Raw genomic sequence first — 24818 nt, 5'->3', positions numbered from 1 at the left:
AGATGCACTGCGTTTGCACCCGCTACTCCATAGGAATGTATGGTGCAAACGCTGTGCGCACCATAGCGCATGCTGCTGTGGCTAATCGCATGGCGCGATGCCTGCGCACGTTTGTAGCACGATCGGCAAGAATGTAAGAGAAATCTGCGCAGAGGATAAACAGACAGAAAATCAGTGAGTGTAAATGATTGGTCCTCGGTGAATATTGGCTCAATTCCTCGGACAATAGTTTTTATTATTTGAATTTTTTATTCTTGCTTCAATTTCTTGTTTCATCCCATATATTGTATCTCAGCTGTTGCCTCCCCTGAAAGCTGATGTACGAGAAATAATTCCCACCAGCCACTGAGGTCTCCTCGTGGGAGTTGTAGTTCAGTCTCGCACAGACGCAGCTGTAACTTTACCATAATGTAGTAATCGCTGGTATTCATAAAAGAAAGCTTCTGGCGTTCACGGCCAATTAACATGAGCCAATGTCTTGCTCCGTCTCTCTAACGAACCATTAAAATTAAACCATTTCAGACCTAATTGTTTGTTATAATTTCCACACATACTGCACTTCCAGCGGCTGCTTTTGGGATTCTGGTTCATGAAGCTATAAATTACCTGCTCCGCGAATCGCCGCTCTGAGAAGACGGAAAAAAGGGGGATGGGTTACAAAATACCTCGAAAGAGCGATTTCCAAGACCGTTACTGGTTGTGTGTGAGGGCGGAGAGCATTCAACTAACCGCGCAGAAAATGCCTGGCGGGAGAAGCGGTTTAGGAGAACGTTAGCGCATGTAATAGGCAGCGGGTTTGTCATTTCCACTTAATGTAAAACTCTCTTTATTCTGGCCGTGGAGGTTTGTATAAAGGGAACATGTCACCGCTTTGTACGTTCCTCTGTGTAAGTATCAGTACCCTGGCGGCCTATTCTGTTTGTCATGCGGACAATCCATCCAGGTAGACATGCCCTTCATTACAGTGTACACCTTTGTATAGAAGAACTTGGACACAGCCCTGACCTTAGCCTCAGTGTACACCTTTGTATAGAAGAACTGGGACACAGCCCTGACCTTAACCCCAGTGTACACCTTTGTATAGAAGAACTTGGACACAGCCCTGACCTTAGCCCCAGTGTACACCTTTGTATAGAAGAACTGGGACACAGCCCTGACCTTAGCCCCAGCCTACAACTTTGGGATGAATTGGACACAGCCCTGACCTTAGCCCCAGTGTACACCTTTGTATGGAAGAACTGGGACACAGCCCTGACCTTAGCCCCAGCGTACAACTTTGGGATGAATTGGACACAGCCCTGACCTTAGCCCCAGTGTACACCTTTGTATGGAAGAACTGGGACACAGCCCTGACCTTAGCCCCAGTGTACACCTTTGTATAGTAGAACTTGGACACAGCCCTGACTTTAGCCACAGCCTATACCTTTGGGATGAATTGGAACGCTGATTGCGAGCATAGCCTTATACCCAACATCAGTGCCCGACCTCACTAACGCTCTTGTGGCTGAGTGGATGCGAATCCTGCAGCCATGTTCCAGTATCTAGCGCAAAGCCTTTCTGGAGGAGTGGAGGCTGTTACAGCAGTAAGTGGGAATCCGCTCCATATTAATGCTGGTGTTTTTGGAATGAGATGTTGAACGCGCACATAGGGGTGTCCACATACTTTTGTCCATGTAGCGGAACGGTCTACCAGGAGACAGGGCAAAGTAGAAGGCTGAGGCCATGACTTAGCACCGATTATCAGCAATACTCGGTACAAGCCCTAAGACTATTGCACAGGAAAGAACACAACTCACGTGAAAGAGACCTTGGAAGTTACCTGTCGTATATATACTAGATGCCGGTTAGAAATAGATGGGTGACATGAATCACTGTATTCGTCTTGATAGATCCCAGTCAACTAATACTTTGTTTTTCCATAAGCATTGGTTCAGCCAACCAAATGGCTCCATTGCAGGCGACCGGGTACAATCTGCATAAGAAGCGCCTGTAAACGGTTAAATCTTTTGATGATCTGGACGCTGCAATAATATGAGCAATCAGCCAGCCACATACAGTAAGTTGGTAGCTGGCTTCCTCCCCAGCAAAGAAGCAGTTACTGAAGACGCTGATCAGACCTCAGCAGTGACAAGGACACCGGATAAGCTTACAGACATCGCTGCATTAGTGGTCACAATACTGAAATAAGCGTCAGGGCGGCAGAAACCAAACGTTAGGTGCCGTGGTAGGGAGCGTGGAGTGTATGAAAGTATAATTAAGTGAAGGAGAATCACATGAGGGTAGAGGGCCCTGCTCCTGAGAGCTTACATTCTAAAGGGGAGGGGCAGACAGGGGTGACACAGAAGGGGAGGGGCAAACAGACAGGGGTGACACAGAAGGGGAGGGGCAGACAGACAGGCGTGACACAGAAGGGGAGGGGCAGACAGACAGGGGTGACACAGAAGGGGAGGGGCAAACAGACAGGGGTGACACAGAAGGGGAGGGGCAGACAGACAGGCGTGACACAGAAGGGGAGGGGCAGACAGACAGGCGTGACACAGAAGGGGAGGGACAGACAGGGGTGACAGATCGCGTAGATCAGTGATTCCCAACATCGGTCCTCAAGGCACACTAACAGTCCTGGTTTTAGTGATTATCCAGGCTTAAACACAGATGGTTAAATCAAAGTACCTAAGGTACTAATTAAGGGTATGCAGTCGGGAAACCGGCTGACGTGATCCCGACAGCCGGCCTCCCGACTGCTTTATCCCGGCGTAGGATAAATGACCGGCGTCTATATCTAGACACCTGTCATCCTGTCATTTTCCCGACGCCAGGAGACCGGCGCCCGGCATCCCGATCGAAGGGATACCGGGCGCCGCGAGCGGACAGCCGCGCGGGGGGGGGGGGTGTTAGGTTTAGGGCACCCAGGGGGGACTTAGGGTTAGGCTCCCCCCCGGGGGACTTAGTGTTAGGCAGTGGGAAGGGGGGGGTAAGGGTTAGGCACTTACAGGGGGGATTAGGGTTAGGCACCCCTAAGGAGTGTTAGGGTTAGAGGGGTTAGGTTAGTATATACTTACCTTAGGGACGATCGGGATTTCCAGCGCTGTCGGGCTTCCGCTGCTGGGATCTCTGCATTTGTCGGCCAGGCGCTGCCAGGAATCGAACTGCCGGCCATGCGGCCGGCGGTATGTCACACCGATTCCCTAATTAAGTCACCTGTGCTCAACTATGGCTATCCTTAAAACCTGGACTGTTAGTGTGCCTTGAGGACCGTGGTTGGGAACCCCTGGCGTAGATAGTGAGAAAAACTTCCCAAGAATAAAGTGTTTGAGATCTTCACCTCCTGCTGCGTTCCGGCCGTTGCTAACTGAGTTTACGGCAGAAGCGTAGGAGAAGGACTGTGATAAAATTCCTGGTATTGTTTTAGACCTACTGATGAGCCCATTCCAGGGGTCCTCGCATGGCTAATAACAGGAGTTACTGGCGGAGAGATGGAGGATGATGAGAGTAGTGGCAGGCACCTGTGTTCCACCAGAAACGGCCTTAAAACACCGACTGTTGCTGACATCTGAGAAATGGATTTATGGGACCGCCGAAGGGTTACAGGAGAAATGGCTTTAGCAGAACGCAGCCTATTCATAAGGCGCCTGACTGAGAAGACAGATTAGGGGAATGTCAGCACATTTAATAAACTATAAATCTGCCACCCCCACTTGTATGTATATAAAATACGGCCTAGAGAGCTGACAGGAGCGGACGCAGCGCAGCCTGGGCATTACAGGAGGAGACTGGGCAAGGATGGACATAGAGGGGGGAATGCAGGGAGGAGGAGCAGGACAGGATATAATGTATAGATCAGTCATTATCCTGTGTGCAACCTACACATAACTCATATCAGGGTCAGCAAACGCAGACCACACGTACACCTGTCTGCTCAGCGCATCCCGCGGCTTTCCACACTGCGCATGCTCTGGAACGAAGAGGCTGATTCAGAAACGATATCTGCACAGATCGAGCGACTGTTTGGCAGTGTGCATGTGTACAATATGCAGTGCGCACGTGCCGCGATTGCTTTGCGATCACGTTTGCACAGAGGATCCGCTCGCAAAATGAGTGAGAGGTAGTCAGCGTTTGGGGGTAGTAACGGGGGGGTGGTCAAAAAAACGCGGGCGTGGCAGTCCGTTTGATTTATGCACGTGGCGTTCAATGGTGTTCAGTCACTGTGATTGCATACCCAGCATGAGCGCTCCCAGCGTGCGGGCAGAGCTGCGGCAAATGCGGCCGGTCAGACCTGCCACAAGGACAATCATTTTCCATAATCCTAAATATATGTACAAATGTCCTGAGATCATTATATCAAATACATAAACAACAGACGGAAAACTTTATTTTGAAAACGTAAAACTCAGTAAAATGCAATCATTTATAGACACTGTATTTCCCTTATTACTAAGTAATATATAAACTTTATCCAGATAATAGATGTGAACGGAAAATTCATAAATGATCCTATGATGAAAATTACAATATAGCCCTCGTGGTTTGATCACCGATTATACCGCGGATAAAATAAAAATAGATTATTCCGTACAAAAAAAAAAAAATAAATATATATATATATATATATATATATATACATAAATAAATTAATTAAAAATTTACTTTTTATGAAAAAAAAAAAAGTTGAAACCCCTCTTACGTAGGCAGAAGAACATCTGCAGAAACTATACTGACCAGGACTGGTAAGGGTTAACTGGCCATAACACCAGGCTATGGGGGTCTATGTGAGCTGGGTACCCATCTCTTGCATGCCCGAAGCCCAGAGTTGAGTTTCACTTTTCCAAAATAAATAAGCAAAAGTATAGTAAAAAAAATAAAATAAAATAAATAATAATAATTAAATAAAGACGGATGTCGCCGGCTGTAACCCTTTTGATGTATGGGTCTTACAAAAAGAAAAAACACCGCTATCGTTGGTGAAAGCTCCCCTTTGTCATTGCTAAATATGCCTAGGTAAGTCCGTGCTGTAACCGGAGTGCATTACCCTGGCTCAGAGTCTCCTGTCAGTTTTTTCAGCGTTCCCATAGAACTCCATTGTACTTTAGAGAGCGTTACCGGGCTGCTGCAGGCATCAGTATAGCGCAGTTCAGCGCAGGACAATGGTTTCCTCAGCTGTAAATGGTTTAACATGCTTTCTGTAATCTATTATTACAATAATAAAATAAGATGGTTTTTCTGTAATGTCTACATGTGGTTCAGTTGATTCTACAGTCTGGCCTTACTATTGCCAGGAAAACTGCTGACTTCGGCAATGTAATTGTGCCTTTTGTTTTTACTGCGCTGGCGTAACAGCGTTACAATTCCCCACTTCAGCCGTATTACTGTCACTGACACTTTCTCAGGAAACCTAAATGCTTTTACCATTATTCTCTTTATTTCTAAAAACAAATTTCCAAAACGCAGCTCAGGAAACCATATCAAAGGACAGGGATGAAGTATGGTCTGTTCAAGTGATTCCCCGTGTGGGCTCCGTTACGCCGGCGTCGCTCGTAGCAATGAGCTGTCTCCTGGCGAGCACCAGGATTTGTATACATCAGATTAACGGATTTCTGTCCTTACTGCAGATAAATTTTGCCACTAATTTTATTTCTCCACGCAGATGACGCAGAATATCTGAGAGCGAACGCTTACAATGTACCTATAGTGCCGTTACTAACATTTGTGTGCGTGGTGCGCTCACTGGCACAGTAGCTCGAGGGAGCCGGAAAATGGCTCACTTAGGGCATTCATTTGTGGGTGATTGGTAAAGTGGTTCAGGCTGTGCCTTACCTGCCCCTCGTAGCCCCGTTACCTGAGCTGGCGTCGGTGGCTTCCTGTCCTTACCACTGTGTTGTCCTCCAACTGCAGTCAGTCACATTGATGTCCTGCTGGGTGACCGCACTTAGCAGCGGTGAGACACAATGCTTTCACACCCATAGTGCCTCCATATATGCAGCCTAACTGTGACCCCACTCACCATATAACAGCACAGTCCATCCTCTGGTGGCTAGTCTAAATGCAGAGGCCAAACTATAATGGCTGGTGTACAGTAGGGATCCCTGTCTAAGGTGACTGGTGTACAGTAGGGATCCCTGTCTCAGGTGACTGGTGTACAGTAGGGATCCCTGTCTCAGGTGGCTGGTGTACAGTAGGGGATCCCTGTCTCAGGTGGCTGGTGTACAGTAGGGATCCCTGTCTCAGGTGGCTGGTGTACAGTAGGGATCCCTGTCTCACGTGACTGGTGTACAGTAGGGGATCCCTGTCTCAGGTGACTGGTGTACAGTAGGGGATCCCTGTCTCAGGTGACTGGTGTACAGTAGGGGATCCCTGTCTCAGGTGACTGGTGTGCAGTAGGGTTCCCTGTCTCAGGTGACTGGTGTGCAGTAGGGATCTCTGTCTCAGGTGACTGGTGTACAGTAGGGATCCCTGTCTCAGGTGACTGGTGTACAGTAGGGATCCCTGTCTCAGGTGACTGGTGTACAGTAGGAATCACTGTCTCAGGTGACTGGTGTACAGTAGGGATCCCTGTCTGAGGTGACTGGTGTACAGTAGGGGATCCCTGTCTCAGGTGACTGGTGTACAGTAGGGGATCCCTGTCTCAGGTGACTGGTGTACAGTAGGGATCCCTGTCTCAGGTGACTGGTGTACAGTAGGGATCCCTGTCTCAGGTGACTGGTGTACAGTAGGGATCCCTGTCTCAGGTGACTGGTGTAAAGTAGGGATCCCTGTCTCGGGTGGCTGGTGTACAGTAGGGATCCCTGTCTCAGGTGACTGGTGTACAGTAGGGATCCCTGTCTCAGGTGACTGGTGTACAGTAGGGATCCCTGTCTCAGGTGGCTGGTTTACAGTAGGGATCCCTGTCTCAGGTGACTGGTGTACAGTAGGGATCCCTTTCTCAGGTGACTGGTGTACAGTAGCGATCCCTGTCTCAGGTGACTGGTGTACAGTAGCGATCCCTGTCTCAGGTGGCTGGTGTACACTAGGGGATCCATGTCTCAGGTGACTGGTGTACAGTAGGGATCCCTGTCTCAGGTGACTGGTGTACAGTAGGGGATCCCTGTCTCAGGTGACTGGTGTACAGTAGGGGATCCCTGTCTCAGGTGACTGGTGTACAGTAGGGGATCCCTGTCTCAGGTGACTGGTGTACAGTAGGGGATCCCTGTCTCAGGTGACTGGTGTACAGTAGGGATCCCTGTCTCAGGTGACTGGTGTACAGTAGGGATCACTGTCTCAGGTGACTGGTGTACAGTAGGGATCCTTGTCTCAGGTGACTGGTGTACAGTAGGGATCCCTGTCTTAGATGACTGGTGTACAGTAGGGTTCCCCGTCTCAGGTGACTGGGGTATAGTAGGGATCTCTCTCTCTCTTCCATTGTGAGGAGAGGAGATGAGGCTTCCCTGCAGCTCTCTATGGAGTTTGTGCTAGACTGATACTAGTCGTAGGGGATTATACTTTATTAACTGGCCTGCTTGCTTAATATGTATGACAGTGGTCAATAAGTAAAGTAACAAGACCTCTCACATGTGTAATGTACTAATTTAGCTATATTCCTCTAATTTACATATTTATATGGCCAAAAGTTTTGAGAATGTGAAAACAAAAACTTGTGTCAAAGTTTGCTGCTTCAGTGTTTTTAGCCCTTTTTGTCAGATGTTACTATGGTATACTGTGGTAACATTACAGCATTACATAAGTGTCAGATGTTACTATGGTATACTGAGGTAACATTACAGCATGACATAAGTGTCAGATGTTACTATGGTATACTGAGGTAACATTACAGCATTACATAAGTGTCAGATGTTACTATGTATACTGAGGTAACATTACAGCATTACATAAGTGTCAGATGTTACTATGTATACTGAGGTAACATTACAGCATTACATAAGTGTCAGATGTTACTATGGTATACTGAGGTAACATTACAGCATTACATAAGTGTCAGATGTTACTATGGTATACTGAGGTAACATTACAGCATTACATAAGTGTCAGATGTTACTATGGTATACTGAGGTAACATTACAGCATGACAAGTGTCAGATGTTACTATGGTATACTGAGGTAACATTACAGCATTACATAAGTGTCAGATGTTACTATGGTATACTGAGGTAACATTACATAAGTGTCAGATGTTACTATGGTATACTGAGGTAACATTACAGCATTACATAAGTGTCAGATGTTACTATGGTATACTGAGGTAACATTACAGCATTACATAAGTGTCAGATGTTACTATGGTATACTGAGGTAACATTACAGCATTACATAAGTGTCAGATGTTACTATGGTATACTGAGGTAACACTACAGCATTACATAAGTGTCAGATGTTACTATGGTATACTGAGGTAACATTACAGCATTACATAAGTGTCATGTAACTATGGTATACTGAGGTAACATTACAGCATTACATAAGTGTCATGTAACTATGGTATACTGAGGTAACATTACAGCATTACATAAGTGTCATGTTACTATGGTATACTGAGGTAACATTACAAACATTTCATAAGTGTCAAAGGCTTTTATTGACCATTACTTTAAGTTTATGCAAAGAGTCAATATTTGCAGTGTGACCCTTCTTTTTGAAGACCTCTGCAATTCGCCCTGGCATGCTGTCAATCAAATTCTGGGCCACATACTGACTGATGGGTGCCCATTCTTGCCTAATCAGTGCTTGGAGTGTGTCAGAATTTGTGGGGTTTTGGTTGTACACCCGCCTCTTGAGGAATGACCACAAGTTCTCAATGGGATTAAGGTCTGGGGAATTTCCTGGCCATGGACCCAAAATTTCAATGTTTTGTTCCCCTTGCCACTTAGTTATCACTTTTGCCTTATGGCAAGGTGCTCCATCATGCTGGAGAAGGCATTGCTCCTCACCAAACTGTTCTTGGATGGTTGGGAGGCGTTCCTCTTGGAGGATGTTTTGGTACCATTCTTTATCATGGTTGTGTTCTTAGGCAAAAATTGTGAGTAATCCCACTCCCTTGGTTGAGGAGCAACCCCACACATAAATGGTCTCAGGATGCGTTACTGTTGGCATGACACAGGACAAAGACTTTTGGAGGATGGCCTGGTGTAATGAAGGGCAGCAAAAAAGCCGCTTCTGTCCAGGAAAAACATGAGGGACAGACTGATATTCTGCAAAAGGTACAAGGATTGGACTGCTGAGGACTGGGGTAAAGTTATTTTCTCTGGTGAATCCCCTTTCAGATTGTTTGGGGCATCTGGAAAAACGCTTGTCCGGTGAAGGAAAGGTGAGCACTACCATCAGTCCTGTGTCATGCCAACAGTAAGGCATCCTGAGGCCATTCATGTGTGGGTTTTTGTTTTTTATAACTATTTGTGTGGGAGTACAAGAGACTAAGAAGAATCGGGTACTCTCTGGAACAGTTGTGTTCTGTGTTATAGAATTCCGCACATTCGTCACAAACAAACTTGTAGAACCATCTGTTATAACTTTCCAATCAGCATTGGAATTGTGGTTCTAGGTTGATTTATAAAGCAGACACTTCACAGGTGACCCATCCACCCCCTGTACCCCATCTCAGATAAGATGCAGATACTGCGTGATTTGTGGCCGGGTACATAATGAGTACTGACCTCCTGCAAGGTGAACGTTTGATATCGGGATAATTCATGTCTGCGGGAGAGCACAGCTGTGGATGAGATCATGGAGGGATGGCTGTAACATCACTGATGATGAAGATAGAGAATATGCAGACTAGAATAGGCCGAAACCTGGTGCATTGTCTCATTAATACCCCCTCAGGCAGTCACTGTTATGCAGAGAAGGCTGTAATCCCTCAGTGACACACGGAGGCGCTTTACGCTGATAGATCTGCTGCAATGTAAAACTGTCAATCACAGATCTTATCAAAAATATCCAGAGACTGATCGCCTGTGTTCTGTAGCGCTATTCTACATATGTATTACGCTTGTAATTTAACTCTGCATTTCTCCCGGCAGCCTTGTGTTTGTGTGACGGTCACCATATTGGATGACATGGCGCTGTGTCCGATTCTCTTGCAGAAAACATTGGGGTGTTCAGTGTGGTTGGAAAATGATGTCAAATGCTGGAAATAGGGCCTCATTCAGACCCACTCGCAAGCGGCTGTCCGCTCGCAAGTGGGTCGATGGTGCGTCGTGCGCATGCGCCAGACGCGACGAGCGAAGGACTTTCCTTCGCTCGTTGTGTCTGATCAAAGGGGGCGTGCTGTCGATGTTGATTGACAGCACGCCCCCTTTGGTGGGCGTGCCGGGGGCGTGCCTGCCAGACGGAACGCCTACCGTCTGAAGCCGGCCCCACTTACATCACTAGTGATGTCAGTGGGAGTGATTTTGGCTCTGATAGAGCCAAAATCACTCCAGGGCTTGTGGTCGAAAAACCCGACCACAGGCTTCTGGTCGCACTGGCGATGGTCGTGATGGTCAAGACCATCGCGACCATCATCCTGCACGCTCGTATGTGCTGTGGGTGGTGACCCACAGCTATACGAGCATCCAGGAGGACGCTCTATTTTTATGGAGGACGGCCCTCATTCAGAGCGAGCGCTCTGCTCAGAGCGTCCGGCTCTGAATGAGGGCCATAGTGTTCAACTTCCAACCACATTTTAGACCATTTCCAATGTTACTACTGATATTTAAGAGCAACCACTAGATCTAAGATTCCCTTCAGGATTTAGATGTTATTAAGAATCCGGTTTGGCAAATTAAAATTCCGGATTTCCTTGTGATCGTAATGAAGAGGGTACTGATACATTGTATTCAGGTAAGATGTTACCATGTAAAGAGTAATTGATCCCAAATACAGCTTTTATATATATATATTTTTTTCTTTACGCGCGTACCTGTAATTGATCTCCCAGCTGGGGGCAGAATATAAACTCTTCCATGGAAGGAGCATTACTGAGCAGTCGCCAGACGTGAGCTTTATACAAGTGATGTGATAATGACATTATATTTTCCGCGTTTCGCTTCTATTTACATGTTCTCTTGTGAGATCAGAAGAGCTATCGCTCACTGTATAAAGACGTTGGTCTCTGTTCCTTTGGCCGGGACTCTCATCTCTCCCCAGATAGATGGATCCTTGGAACGTGAATCCCTACATAGTTTTCCCGAAGTCAAACACAGCTGGACTGCGTTCACTAGGACACGAAAAGCAAACAAACCTAATTACCCGTGTCACTGTTTATTTGTGTCCATCCAACATGTCTCCTCACATGTCCAAATGGATTTATGAGTCTCTCTGTCTTCTGACGGGATTAGTAGATGAAAACCTAGCATATGGTGCTATTTTAGTTGCTGGTTGCGTTGTGAATTGTGCGTCGGCCTCCTCCTTCTGTATAACAATTTATTTAAATTAAGTTTTTATTCCATTGGCGACAACTGGACTTGGAGAGAATGGCGCCTGGTTACAGAATCCAAAACCAAAAGCGTCTACAGATGAAACTGATGTTGGCAACTGTTGGTAAATTCGGTGTCTGAGCCGGCCACCTGCAGGGTTAGAAGCTGTGATAAGCATTGGGTCTGGTTGTACTTGGTGGCACATATTCCGCCATGGTCATTGCGAGGTTTGCAATTTGTTGAAAATTGAGGCATTCTGTAAAACATTGTATAATGATAGAAATACCAGCAGGGGCGTAACGTGCATTCGCCAAGCTTCATGGCTGAATTTTCCTTTGCTAGTAGGTGGGGTGGGGCGATCAGTGATGCGTATACTCAACGCTTCGGAAGTCCCTATCACAGGAAAACATGGCTCCACTGCATCCTCAGAAGTACACAGTAGGGGCATCTAGAGCAGATGAACACACCACCAGGGCCCACACCACCGGGCTCCCTGATAACGGCATGGGCCATGACAGTGGTAGTTACGCCCCTGGAAATCCAACATAAGCGTTTGTCTAACCTGCCAGCTTGAGAAATATTTCCCCAATGGATTCTTTGGACAAGCTGATAACTTCCTAAGATCTGTTGGCGTTTTTGTTTTATTATTGTGACCACAGAAATAACGTTTTGTAATAGTTTCCGAATACTCCTGATTTCTTCGGCTGTGTATCGTTCTAATATGCAGCCGGGGAGAGGGGGGATCACCTGTAGTTACATCACAGCTCTGTGTGGGATGGTTGTGGTAATACACTGCGCAGTTTATCATCAGTTACACCTGTGCACACATTACAGAGGCACTACGCACTATGGGGGTGGACTTCAGTGCAGCGCGACAGCCAAGCAGGACCTTCAGATCGGACGAGCGAGCAGTATCTCTTTCCTCACTCCCCCATAGAGTTGTGAGGTAAAATTAGTGAAGATTGTGTACCCTAATAGACATTACTGTGCGCAGCGAGACCTCGCGGGGATGTTCTGCAGCACATTGCACTAAATCAGATCCTCCCCTTTATCAGCAAATTGCCTACAGGTTGGCTGGAACAGCTGGTACTTCTGTCCTGAGAGTGAACGCATGCAGCGAAGGCAACAGAAAATGGCGTTTGGAGTGTATAGGGCCAGACTTAAACGCTGCATAATAGTGTCTAATAATGTTAGTGGGCTAATATATTTAGGTGAAACCGTCTGCTAGAAAGTGGAAATGGCGTCCCTTTCACACATACATGGAAATCCTGGATGCAAATTCGGCTAAGTGACAGCAAGGCAGGCGATCGCAAGGCATAAGCACTCACACTATGTTTTGGCGTGCGACCAGCCTGTCTTAAGACGCCCACCCACTTGCGCTCGTCATCTCCAGGAAGTGTATGCAACCATTGGTACATCGAAGACTATCAGAAGCGAACGCAACACTTGTTGACTATACCCTGCCGCAAGCACTGCGAGCACTTCAGTGTGAATTACAACCAAGTGACGTGTACTATGACGCTGCCTCTTTATTACGCACGCCTCTGAAACTGCGTTAAGACGCTCGTGCACGCCTGCATTCACATCTCCATTCCCCCGTTTCTAGTGCCCAACCCCTGTCACCGCCCACAAACCACTTCTCCTGTCACTCACTCTGCTGGGCTGTTATGCGCAGCGAGCGAACGCTTCCCGATCTCTCGCACTGGTTTGCGCACGCACACTGCGACACATGCGCACAATGCAAACCATCGGCAGCTACGAGCAAACGCATCCTAGCGAGCGGGTCTGAATCAGGTCCTCTGATTGGCTGGCTGAAAAGCGCTGCAGTAACCAATAATATCACTTTTTTTTTTTTTTCCTGATTAGCAAAGACAATTGCGTGACGACCACGTTCCTGATGGCCGCCAGATACGTAAGTGTAACTGGTCTGCTGTGGCATTCTGGGTGTTTTAGTTCCGCTCTTCCTAGTACTGGACTAAAGGCCAGGTGATAGGCGTTGAGGGGGATCCTATCGTAGTGATCTATAGTCCCGCTGTCAGCTGTACAATCTCTTATTACTCACAAGCCGTTTCTTGGTTTTCGTGTTGGAAAAATGTAACCTGTGACGGGTAAGTTCACACGCCGCGTTTAAGGGGGCTGCGGCAGAGGTTTCAGCCGTCTTGTCCGTACAGGATCAAATCCAACATTTCCCAGTCGTGGCCAAACCACAAGGCTGCTGGGGTGTATTCTGGTGACTCCTAGCAGAAGACGGGCTCGTCTGGTTTTAGGCTCTTTTCTGTTCCGTGGGATAGCAGCTAATTGATAAGTTACTTGTGGGTTTTTGTGAGATTTTTTTTTTTTTTTTGGTTTGTTGAAAAACGTCCCAAAATTATAGGAAAATCTTTTCTTGTTTCAGTAGATGCGATGCCGCGTGTTTTACACACATCAGCAGAATCCTTTCTACCAGCGTTACAAACAAATTTAACTTTTAAACTCTTATTTACATGAGAAACGCAGAAGAAAAAAAAAAAAAAACAAGACCTCAAACTAATGTCACGGTCGCGCATGTTTGACTGCGGTCATGTCACGTGGGTGTTTTACCGCGCTGTCCTTTTTCCAGCATTGGTGGGAGGTAGCGCTCTGAGAGGCCCTGTCATGTGACTGAGTGTCTCCCAGGCCTAGGAGGCCACAAATGGTCCTCTCTGGTAAAGGATATCGGTTTAAGACGCCAGTCTCCGCCATATGTAGTCGCGTGCAAGAAATGTACGAAGTGCAGCGCTTCCATAGTGATGCGCCATGGCTTCAGTTACCCATAAATTACACATTTGTGCTCTAGCAGCAGACAAGATGGCGTCTGTACATATGTGAAGGCGCCTGTTCGGGTATTGGGCACGTGGCGCTGGTTCAGAGTTGCACGCCATACCGATTAGCAGGAGGACCTTGCGGTTTTTAGCACTGAGTACGCTCCGTGGAGACACAACTACAGGTGATTCAGATTCCTGCGCTTCTCAGACGCGTCTTCACTTGCACCGTGTGTTGGTGTATCTGGGCCGGCAATGGGTCGTTTGCGGTGTAGGCTACGTGTTTCTGAGGACGCATCGTGGGTGTGTAGGCGGATTTTCGGGCTGTGCAGAGATCCGTCTAATTTTCGGCTAGGGCTGGTGCGAATGCGCACTGCGATGTGACTGTATAGATACCTGCTGCTCCGCGCACAAGCAGAGATCTGCGTCTATTTCCTTGCACGCAATGCGGCTGCTTCATTTGCATATTCACCAGCTTTCTCGTAGGTCTCCTCTTGGTAATCATAACGGAGGTAAAGAGTGTAGATGTTCCCCATATGTTCAACCAATCAGCTTGTAGCTATCATGTTACAGAATGCACTTGATAAATGATAGGTAGCAGCTAATTGGTTGCTGTGGGCAACGCCTCCACTCTTTAATGATACATTTCCCCCATATGAGCATTCGGTCCTTGCGCAGCTACGTTGCCGGTTTTTCCTCTTGGCAGAGACAAATGACACTGGCGTGGCCTATATGTTACTCTTATTTCTCTAATGGCGCGTACACACGGTACGATTAAAATGGACGATATGAACGATAACTATATCGATCATATCGTTATCGATAATATTATGCATTTTTTGGTGGCCAACGAGCTGCGATGCGCGAGCACGCATGGACGATAACGATATCGACCAGGTTACTATAGGGACCATCGATCGTCGGCCATCGTTGGTGGGTTCATGGTGTGCTGGGTGATCGATATTGATCGTCCCGTGTGTATGCACCATTAGGATGACATGTTGTTGTATAAACGTTACCAGAGCTGCCCTTAGAAGGATCACGTTGTGCCTCTCGTTGTGCGGAGACCAATAAATGTCATTATGGAGACGTGTGATCATTCGCTGGTGCGCGGATAAGCTGGTTATTACCACAAGTGTCTGTCAGTCCAGTGAGGCTAATTGTCCATAAGGAATGGATGCTGCTGGGGTGACTGGATTCTCAGCAGCTCATATAAGGGATACAGAACATTCCTCCATCATTAACGGGAAATCTGCACTAGAGCCACCACAACCAATCGGACATTTGCTTTCATTAAGCAGATAAAAGGGAATGTCTGATTTGATGGCTGGGAGTCTGTGTTCCTATAGTGCTGATAATCGCCGTCCTATCCCAGGGCCTAATTCAGACCCGCTCGCGAGCGCTGAGCGCTCGCAAGCGGGTCGATGTTGGCCAAGTGCGCATGCGCACAACGGAGGCGGCTCCGTCTTTCGCATGCGTGAGGCCCGGATAGCGACGGCCAAGCCGTCGCTCCGGGTCTCGCACCAAAGGGGGCGTGCCGTCGATGGTGAGTGACCGCACGCCCCCTTTGGTGGGCGTGCCGGGGGCGTGGCTGCCCAGACGGAGGCGTTCCCATGGGAACGCCTACCGTCTGGGGCCGGCCCCACTGACATCACTAGTGATGTCAGTGGGAGTGCTTTTGGCTCTGATAGAGCCAAAAGCACTCTGGGGCTTGCGGCAATGAGACCCTACCGCAAGGATCTCGTCGCAAGCCCAAAGGGGGCGTGCCGTCGATGGTGAGTGACCGCACGCCCCCTTTGGTGGGCGTGCCGGGGGCGTGGCTGCCCAGACGGAGGCGTTCCCATGGGAACGCCTACCGTCTGGGGCCGGCCCCACTGACATCACTAGTGATGTCAGTGGGAGTGCTTTTGGCTCTGATAGAGCCAAAAGCACTCTGGGGCTTGCGGCAATGAGACCCTACCGCAAGGATCTCGTCGCAAGCCCGATGGTCGCGATGGTCTTGATCATCGCAACCATCATTTTGGTCGCTCGCTATAGCTGTGGGTGGTCACCCACAGCTATACGAGCGGCCAGGAGCCTGCTCTTAAATTCAGAGGGACGGCCCTGATTCAGAGCAAGTGCTCTGTCAGAGCGTCCAGCTCTGAATCAGGGCCCCAGTTCCTGGCTAAACATGTCCTGGAGGGACGTCCCTGGCTTCTGAAGGTCAGTGACTCATTTAAATTAGGTAGGAGTGGCTATGATGTTACTGGAGATGGGCGGAGCGTAAGTAATAATTTGGCATAATCAGCGTGTACGTATAGGTGTTAGGTGATTGTAATGCTGGTTGGTGTGTGCAGGTCTCTCATTCACACATTCTAGTAGGGGAAATCGGGTGGTAAAAAATGTATTTATTTATTACCAGTTATTTATGTTGTGCACACGTATACCGCAGCGCTTAATTAGCACGCACAATCTATTACGCCCGTGATTCAGGCCCGAGGGATAAATATCATTTCTGATATTAGTTCAGTTTTTACCAATATTAAGCACTTTGGACCTCATTCAGAGTCTGTCGTAGCGGCCGCACGGTCGTATGCCACCGATGTTCGCTAAACTGCGCATGCGTACAGTTCGCAATGCGCGTGCGCAAACTAGCTGCTACGATCAGAAATTTCTCTCTCCTTGAACACAGCCAGGTTGGTAGTTTGAGTGACAGATTGAGGCGTTTGTGGGTGGTAACAGGGGAAGGTGCTTGAAAACGGGGGAGTGGAGATCCGAACGCAGGCGTGCCTAATTATGCGAATGGCGTTTTATGGGAGTGCATAATTAACAAAGTAGCGTCATGGCACATGTGACATGGGAGGTTTTTACACTGACATGATCGTAGTGCTTAAGAGAGGGTATGGTCAGCCTTAAGCTCTATGACCAGTTCCGATGGTTCCCGATGGTCTCGATTAATCCTTATATGCCCGGAGATTACGTGTAATGCGTACGAGAAGGGGGCGTATTTTTTTGTCTTCCGGCCGCTTCCTCCCCTTTGTCGGCCAGCTACCGATCCGATCTTAGGGACGCAACTTGCGAGTGCATCATTTGCATATCCGGCCCCTTTTCCCGTATGACCGTGCGGCCGCAGCAACCGACTCTGAATGAGGTCCTTTGTCCTCTGAAAGGCAACTTCAGATCTATTCTTACATATGTGTCCCCATCCTCATACATCTCGCTCTAATAGACCATGTGGCATGAGCTACCACATTTCAAATGAATCAGTGCGGTCTCCTGCTGCAAATTTGCGACTAAGACGCATTTTCGGGCGAAAAGGATGCTCGGCGCTAGCAGAGTCGCTCAGCCTCTGCTAGCGCCGAACATCCTTTCGCCCGAAAATGCGTCTTAGTCGCAAATTTGCAGCAGGAGACCGCACTGATTCATTTGAAATGTGTATATCTTGTATATCTGTGTGTGCGACTATGTCTATAAATGAAGTACAAGGGCATTTGGCGTGGTATACAGATTCAGACTCCGTCGTACACAGATATACAAGTGTCGCATATCAATTAAACATTGACATCTCCTGGTGCGTATTAGTCATATATTTAATTTTGACCAAGACGCATTTTTGGGCAAAAAGACGCTCGGTGCAAGCAGAACCGTACAGGACCTGGTACACCGGGAGGGGCGGTTTGGAGAAATTGCAGCAACAATGTTTGAGGACACATCTGTATATTTCACCCAGGGGCCAGTTTATCATACTGTCACTTCTGTTTTGTTACCTTACACATGATTCGGCATGTATGCAATGCATAGGCAAGGGGGAACATGGATGTCTTTAGCATGTGGGGAACCTCCCAGGACTCGCTTGTCGGTACATCTGGTGCCATGGTATGAAACACGCCGATGGTGGATGTAATTCATTGTGGCCTGTTCCTGGTTAATTATAAATAGGCAGATAACGGTATTGTGTTCTATTTTATACTTTCAGAGATGCCGTTTATGTTATTATATTGGTGTATAGCTGTATTTGTTGCCACTGGTGCACACAGTTCCAGCTTACTCACTCTGCAGCGCTTTACACACATAAAGTAAGACAGACAAAGCGGTAAGAGGCCGCAGCTCGCTCTGTAAGATGAAGCACTGTGCAGAGAAGGGGATACGTGGGCTGGGTACCATAGAGGGGACGGAAAATGATTTGAATGTGAAAGCAGCTGGCCCTGAGATCATCATTTGGACGGAGTCCTGGTGGCTTCAGGCCCTGGAAGAGGTTTCGTGCACAGTAGCACATTTCACTGGGCAGGATTGGAAAGTCTTTAACTCTTCCAGGCGTTCTTTGGTTCCCCGGGACCTCTCATCCTGCCCCTGTGAAAGTGCACCTGAGAGCGGCCTCCGCCAGATATCCTGCTTCTCCTCTGTCAGCTGGCCCTGGTGGGTTCGCCAATCCTGGTTCTTGGGGCAGCACATCAATCTCCATTTTACACGTAGCTAGCCAGGATGTAGTAGCGCAGTATTAATGGTCCGTCCTTCTTGTTTGATGTCGGTGACAGCGGACTCCGTCTGTATATCGGAGGATGCCCCGGGGTCCTGTATCCTTGTGTATCAGTAGTTTCCTGGCATGTGTGCTAAAACCACATTTACTTCAAACTCTGCCCAGGAGGGAATCCTGAAAATGAGCCACAAAGGACACTTTTTAGTTTACAGTGCAAAGCAAATTAAAGGGCCTGTATCATTCCTCTATCAAGCCATTGTGCGGCCATTAGCAGTGGTCCCTCCCCACGTACCCCCCACCATTAACTTCTGTATTGCTGTTGGTCACTATTGTGTATAGAGTCCCAGATTCAGAGCTTAGGGGACTGTAGAGCCTGCTAATATTCATCATACAGCTAGGAGTAGAGGCATGTCATGAGGAAGGTTCTGATTGGATAGGTGATTTAGCCAATCGGTGAGATCCTGATATTGATTATGCTGCACCTGTCCCATAGAACAATACATCGTGGGGCTCCATAATTAGGTTAGGACCTAGTGATGGTGGGCTTACCAGGGCTGGGGCCTCCTCTGAGCCTATGTGGGTCCAACTGGGGCTTCACTGCGAATGCGCCACACACTCTGCGCGTGCTGTGACAGCAGAGCGGGGTCTCGGGAGGTTCAGAGGCGCTGGAGGCGGAGCACATGACATTCCAGTCCTCCGTGTTTTGCATTTAAGATACTATGGCCTGTTAATGGCGAGTGGCCGTCGGCATATATGTCAATATTGGAGGAGACAAGATGGGCACTTGCCCTCCCATCCCCCCAGGGATCATCGTATAGTAACATTTCTCTTTTTTGTTAGCTGGATCCCCCCAAGCGACTAATTAGAAAGTCACCAATGGAATTGTGCTGCTCGCCAATTGGGTTCTGTCACCCGGAACCAACCGCCTGTCAAGAGGGCGCTGTGTGTTGGCACAGGGGACCATACACACATTCCCTGGTGCTTTTTGCAACCACTCAGAGGCAACCGAGATATGTAAAAGATAAGTGTGCCGCCTTCATTCGTGTTATCCTGGCCCTAGTCACTGTGCCTTCATTATAGGACTCAAAATGGCGGTGTGCCACGCCCCGTCAGCAACCGTTGCATCAGAGCAACAGTTTCAGCTGATTGGACGGCTTTGGCAGCTGATAGTTTTGGGGGGGGGAGAGTTGGTAAATAAACCTAGGTGAACATTTCTTTTTGAATTCATGACCCTTTAAACAACAATCTTGGAATAATCTATAATAATAATGCTTACATGTAGCTCAGTGGGAGTTCTGCATCTGGTAATGGACAATTATTATATAGTGGTGTAATATGGAAGATATCAAACGCTACACAATAAAGTATCGGCTCAGCAACAGCCTCTTCTTTCTGTGCACTTGTTGTAGTGGAATAAAGTAAATTATTATTGGAGCTACTATTACTGGATGTAGTTGGGAGTGCGTTCCGCTATCAGGGAAATGACTGGTGATGAATCAGACTTTTCCATCGGCTGTAGGAAGCTCGCAGCCGTCTCCCGTGGGGGCATTGCAGAGTCGCCGGATTTGTGTAAAGCATAAACAGAGTGGTTGCTAAACAGCATGAAGAGTAAACCGTAGCATGCGCCAGGCCTGTAATTTACCTCTGGCCTAATTAGCCACACAGATACCATAAATCACGGTTCTTGCAACAATTAGTAAAATGAGCAGCGAATGAGATGTGAAGTCATCGAGCGCAGCGCTGAGATGTTTTTAGGAAGCGCGGCGAGTCTATTTCACGATGAGTTATGAAACCACATTGGGCTCCTGGACCGGTTTCCTTGCCAGGGTACGGTGTAGTCCTTTGGTTCACTTGCTTGGTTACATTACTCTTCGCCCGATCGCTGACAGATGAAAAACACACTTCAGAGCCTCCGAGCTGAGCAAATTCCTAAAGGACACGTTAAGAAAGTGTGGTTTGTTTTCAGTCAAAGGTTGAAGCCGGGGGCTGTAACAGAACCGCAGGAGACTCTCCAGCAGCTTGAACTGTGCAACGCTTGGGAGCAAAAGTTTTCTAATCTTCTTATGCCAAGTCCAGGAACGTTATATGCTGCTCTGTAATCCGTCTGGGTTTTGCGTTCATTTAAAACCCAGTTTACGGAGTTTCCTTGTAAAGTGCTTATTGTGCTCTTTTAGCCGCCACCTACTTCCCTTGTTCCTTTTTGTTTAAACTTTGGCAATACAAGATGTATGCTGGGTGCTCCCAGGTTGGTCTGGCGCAGCGCGAGCTTTGGCGATGGTTCAGCGACGGAACAGAATTCTGTCTCTTGGACTCATAAATAAATTGTGAACAGTCCGAACAAATATGTGCAAGTTGCTGCAATTGTGAGGTATGATGGACATGGCGCAGTAGCGAGAAGGTTGGCGTTACATGATGTCAGTATTAAGAGGTGAGAAGGTCAGGAAAAGTCTGCTTATATAGTCTACACAACGTCTCATACCTTTGATGTACAGCGTCGGGCATCGTAGGGTGCCCCTTATCAGTGTTATAGCCGGTGGTAGCCCCCCTTTGATATACAGCGTCAGGCATTGTAGGGTGCCCCTTATCAGTGTTATAGCCGGTGGTAGCCCCCCTTTGATGTACAGCGTCAGGCATCGTAGGTTGCCACTTAGCAGTATTATAGCCGGTGGTAGCCCCCCTTTGATTTACAGTGTCAGGCATTGTAGGGTGCCCCTTATCAGTGTTATAGCCGGTGGTAGCCCCCCTTTGATGTACAGTGTCTGGCATCGTACGGTGCCCCTTATCTGTGTTATAGCCGGTGGTAGCCCCCCTTTGATGTACAGCGTCAGGCATGGTAGAGTGCCCCTTAGCAGTGTTATAGGCGGTGGTAGCCCCCCTTTGATGTACAGCGTCAGGCATCGTAGGGTGCCCCTTAGCAGTGTTATAGGCGGTGGTAGCCCCCCTTTGATGTACAGCGTCAGGCATTGTAGGGTGCCCCTTATCAGTGTTATAGCCGGTGGTAGCCCCCCTTTGATGTATAGTGTCAGGCATTGTAGGGTGCCCCTTAGCAGTGTTATAGGCGGTGGTAGCCCCCCTTTGATGTATAGTGTCAGGCATCGTAGGGTGCCCTTTAGCAGTGTTATAGCCGGTGGTAGCCCCTCTTTGATGTACAGTGTCAGGCATGGTAGGGTGCCCCTTAGCAGTGTTATAGGCGGTGGTAGTCCCCCTTTGATGTACAGAGTCAGGCATCGTAGGGTGCCCCTTAGCAGTGTTATAGCTGGTGGTAGCCCCCCTTTTGATGTACAGCGTCGGGCATTGTAGGGTGCCCCTTAGCAGTGTTATAGCCAGTCAATGAGATCACAGCGTTACTATTGATAAGTGGGATTAATACATATAAGTATGTTGTTAATTAATGAACCTATGCAGAGTGCCACAATCTCCTGGTCTTCCCATTGGGGTAATAAGATGCAATACTATCAGTATCTCACCTATATCACATTGCCCCCTGGGATAAGCCTGTATTTAGTGCACGGCGATACAGTGGACTGCATTGCTAGCTCGCTGCGCGGTCCTCCGGTACAATTCTAATGAGGACGCTCTCTGCGAAGTCTGTAATTACGGAGAAGGGAAATGAATCTAAGGCAATGACAGATGTGATGTGATACTGTTCTCTGTACGGCGCTGCATTGTATGTCGGCGATATATAAGTACAGGATGATAACATTGTGCCGAGCTTGCACAGATTGGTTTCCATGGCAGTGCGTAGTCTTTCCTTTTAATGATGTTTCGCTGGAATATGACCACAGTTGGAGCAGTATGTAGTGAAGACTGGATCCAGCGCAGCTTCAGGGTGGGAACACACATGGAAAATTGTGCACGTAGTGTCCAGGCCTTCATGTGACATGGAATCCGTGCCATTATCTTAGGCTGTACACATGCCCCATCCTGCCCCGTCAGCTCACTGCGCACACACTAATACAACCAATCACTGCCAGAGCCGTCACCAGCAGACAGACATGAGAAATACAGGAGGAACTCTATTGTATTAAAAAAATGTGTCAAATAATAAATTTTGCATATTGTCAGAGATATTTATATGCTCACTATTCATTTTACCTGAAAGCCGTTGTATTTATATTTGACTTCTTGCAGTTATTCACACGTCTAGAAGTCTGCGCCTTGGTGTTGAAGAACCAATGGATAACTACCGGCCGCTAATGTTTTATTTGTACCAATAACACTTTTTTTCTAATCAGTATTGTTTCGAGTTCAGGGTGTTTTACGTATCAGTCTGCAGTTCCTCTTCCGTCTCTGTGACACAAATCTCGTTTTCCTATCAGTTTTAAGCAACCTTGAAACACTAGATTTACTGACAACACAGACAGCCACTGATGTATGCTCTGTCTTTCCTTCAACTTTAATACCACCAATCACAATATGGTTTGGGGGACCTTCTAGTGAAAAACCCTGTAAGCTGCACACATCTCACCCCTCCATTGCCACGGGCACCTGCTATAGAGACACAAGGATGTACGTATGTGGGTGGTTACAGACAGACAGATGATCAGGAGCTGGATGTCACAGTGGTCAGTATCGCTGTCCCATTGGGTAGTGGTGTTGGGTTTGAGTACGACTTTGGGTTTCTTCTCCCAGGGTTTGAATGTCTGAATTTTGACATGGTCAATATGTCGACAACCACTGTGTTTTTTTTAATCTTATTTTAACCTAAACTAACCTCTAACCCGATCGCTAAAAAAAAAAACATGAAAAACCGTACGTCGATGTCGACATTCTGAACTTGACATTTTAACCCTGCCGACCTATATGCATGTCGACATTCAGAAACTGTCGACATTGTGATGTCGACATTCTTACTGTTGATCTTTTGAATGTCGATAAGTCGACCTGATAGCATCCCTGGCAAATGTACCTTGATATCCTGTTACCTTGTACTTCTGCCACCAATTTACTCTGGCACAGATCTGTCTCGCTCCCTGTGCCCTCTGCCTTTGGCATGTAATGTATTGATGTCTGCTAAGTGGGAAGGATTTCCAGCCCTTCTCCCAATTAAGCGCCATGGTTCCTGCGTGACAATGGCGGCAGCGAGGACCTACCAGGACGAGGCTGCACACAATTCCCGGCAGAGGAAATTCTGCACGGCTCTCTGTTCTTCATCTGTGTCATTGCTTGAAATGCTGTTTGTGTTGATGAAGCAGGCCTGTTGTCCTCCAGCACGGCTCATGAATATTCACTCTCCAGCACAAAACCGCCATCGCTGGGACCATAGGAGGCCTTTCATGTTGGGAAGAATGAAGAATGGACTGAAGCAGTGGAGGGGGAGAAATACTCTATAAGCATCATTAACCCCTCTACTGCCGAGCTGGGTACACACTAAACGATGTGTGTACCCAGCAATGTTGCCAACACACTGGGTGATCTGGTGCCCGAAATGCCCAAACCCTGCATAGCGCTGCATGGGATCGTCAGCCGCATCGCCTGATCTTACATGCTGCACATAAGATCAGGCGATGAGGCTGATGACCCCACGGAAGCGCGCACCACACTATGTACTGCATACACACTACACACATTTTTTGCAAATTTGTCTTTCCGATGTGTCGGAATCGGCCAAATAGATAAAGATATCGTGTAGTGTGTACCCAGCTTGGATATGATATCTTAGATTCAAGGGCTCTCCCTACATACAAATACTTCATAGCTGCTACTTATGAGCCCAGTTAAACACGTAGAAGACTGTATAAGTCATGCATCAGAGGAACCAAGACCCAACCTCAGAAGATCTGCCCACGGGGCTAGGGGGAGAACCGTAGTATATGTGCCTGGGTTACACCAGGAGAGAACAGTAGTATATGTGCCTGGGTTACACCAGGAGAGAGCAGTAGTATATGTGCCTGGGTTACACCAGGAGAGAGCAGTAGTATATGTGCCTGGGTTACACCAGGAGAGAACAGTAGTATATGTGCCTGGGTTACACCAGGAGAGAGCAGTAGTATATGTGCCTGGGTTACACCAGGAGAGAACAGTAGTGTATGTGCCTGGGTTACACCAGGAGAGAACAGTAGTATATGCGCCTGGGTTACACCAGGAGAGAGCAGTAGTATATGTGCCTGGGTTACACCAGGAGAGAACAGTAGTATATGTGCCTGGGTTACACCAGGAGAGAGCAGTAGTATATGTGCCTGGGTTACACCAGGAGAGAAC

General features: G+C 47.7%; 1 protein-coding gene across 1 annotated transcript in view; it reads left to right on the top strand.

Annotated features, from left to right (window-relative positions):
* Positions 1 to 24818, top strand: part of RALGPS1 (Ral GEF with PH domain and SH3 binding motif 1) — a gene marked incomplete at its 3' end in the record, with an annotated part of 253237 nt that overhangs the window by 202435 nt on the left and 25984 nt on the right. The window lies entirely within an intron of this gene.

The sequence above is a fragment of the Taudactylus pleione genome, unplaced genomic scaffold, assembly GCF_031769625.1.
Source record: "Taudactylus pleione unplaced genomic scaffold, aTauple2 ptg001997l, whole genome shotgun sequence".
In the NCBI taxonomy this organism is placed as follows: Eukaryota; Metazoa; Chordata; class Amphibia; order Anura; family Myobatrachidae; genus Taudactylus; species Taudactylus pleione.
This window is presented reverse-complemented; position numbering and strand designations above follow the sequence as displayed.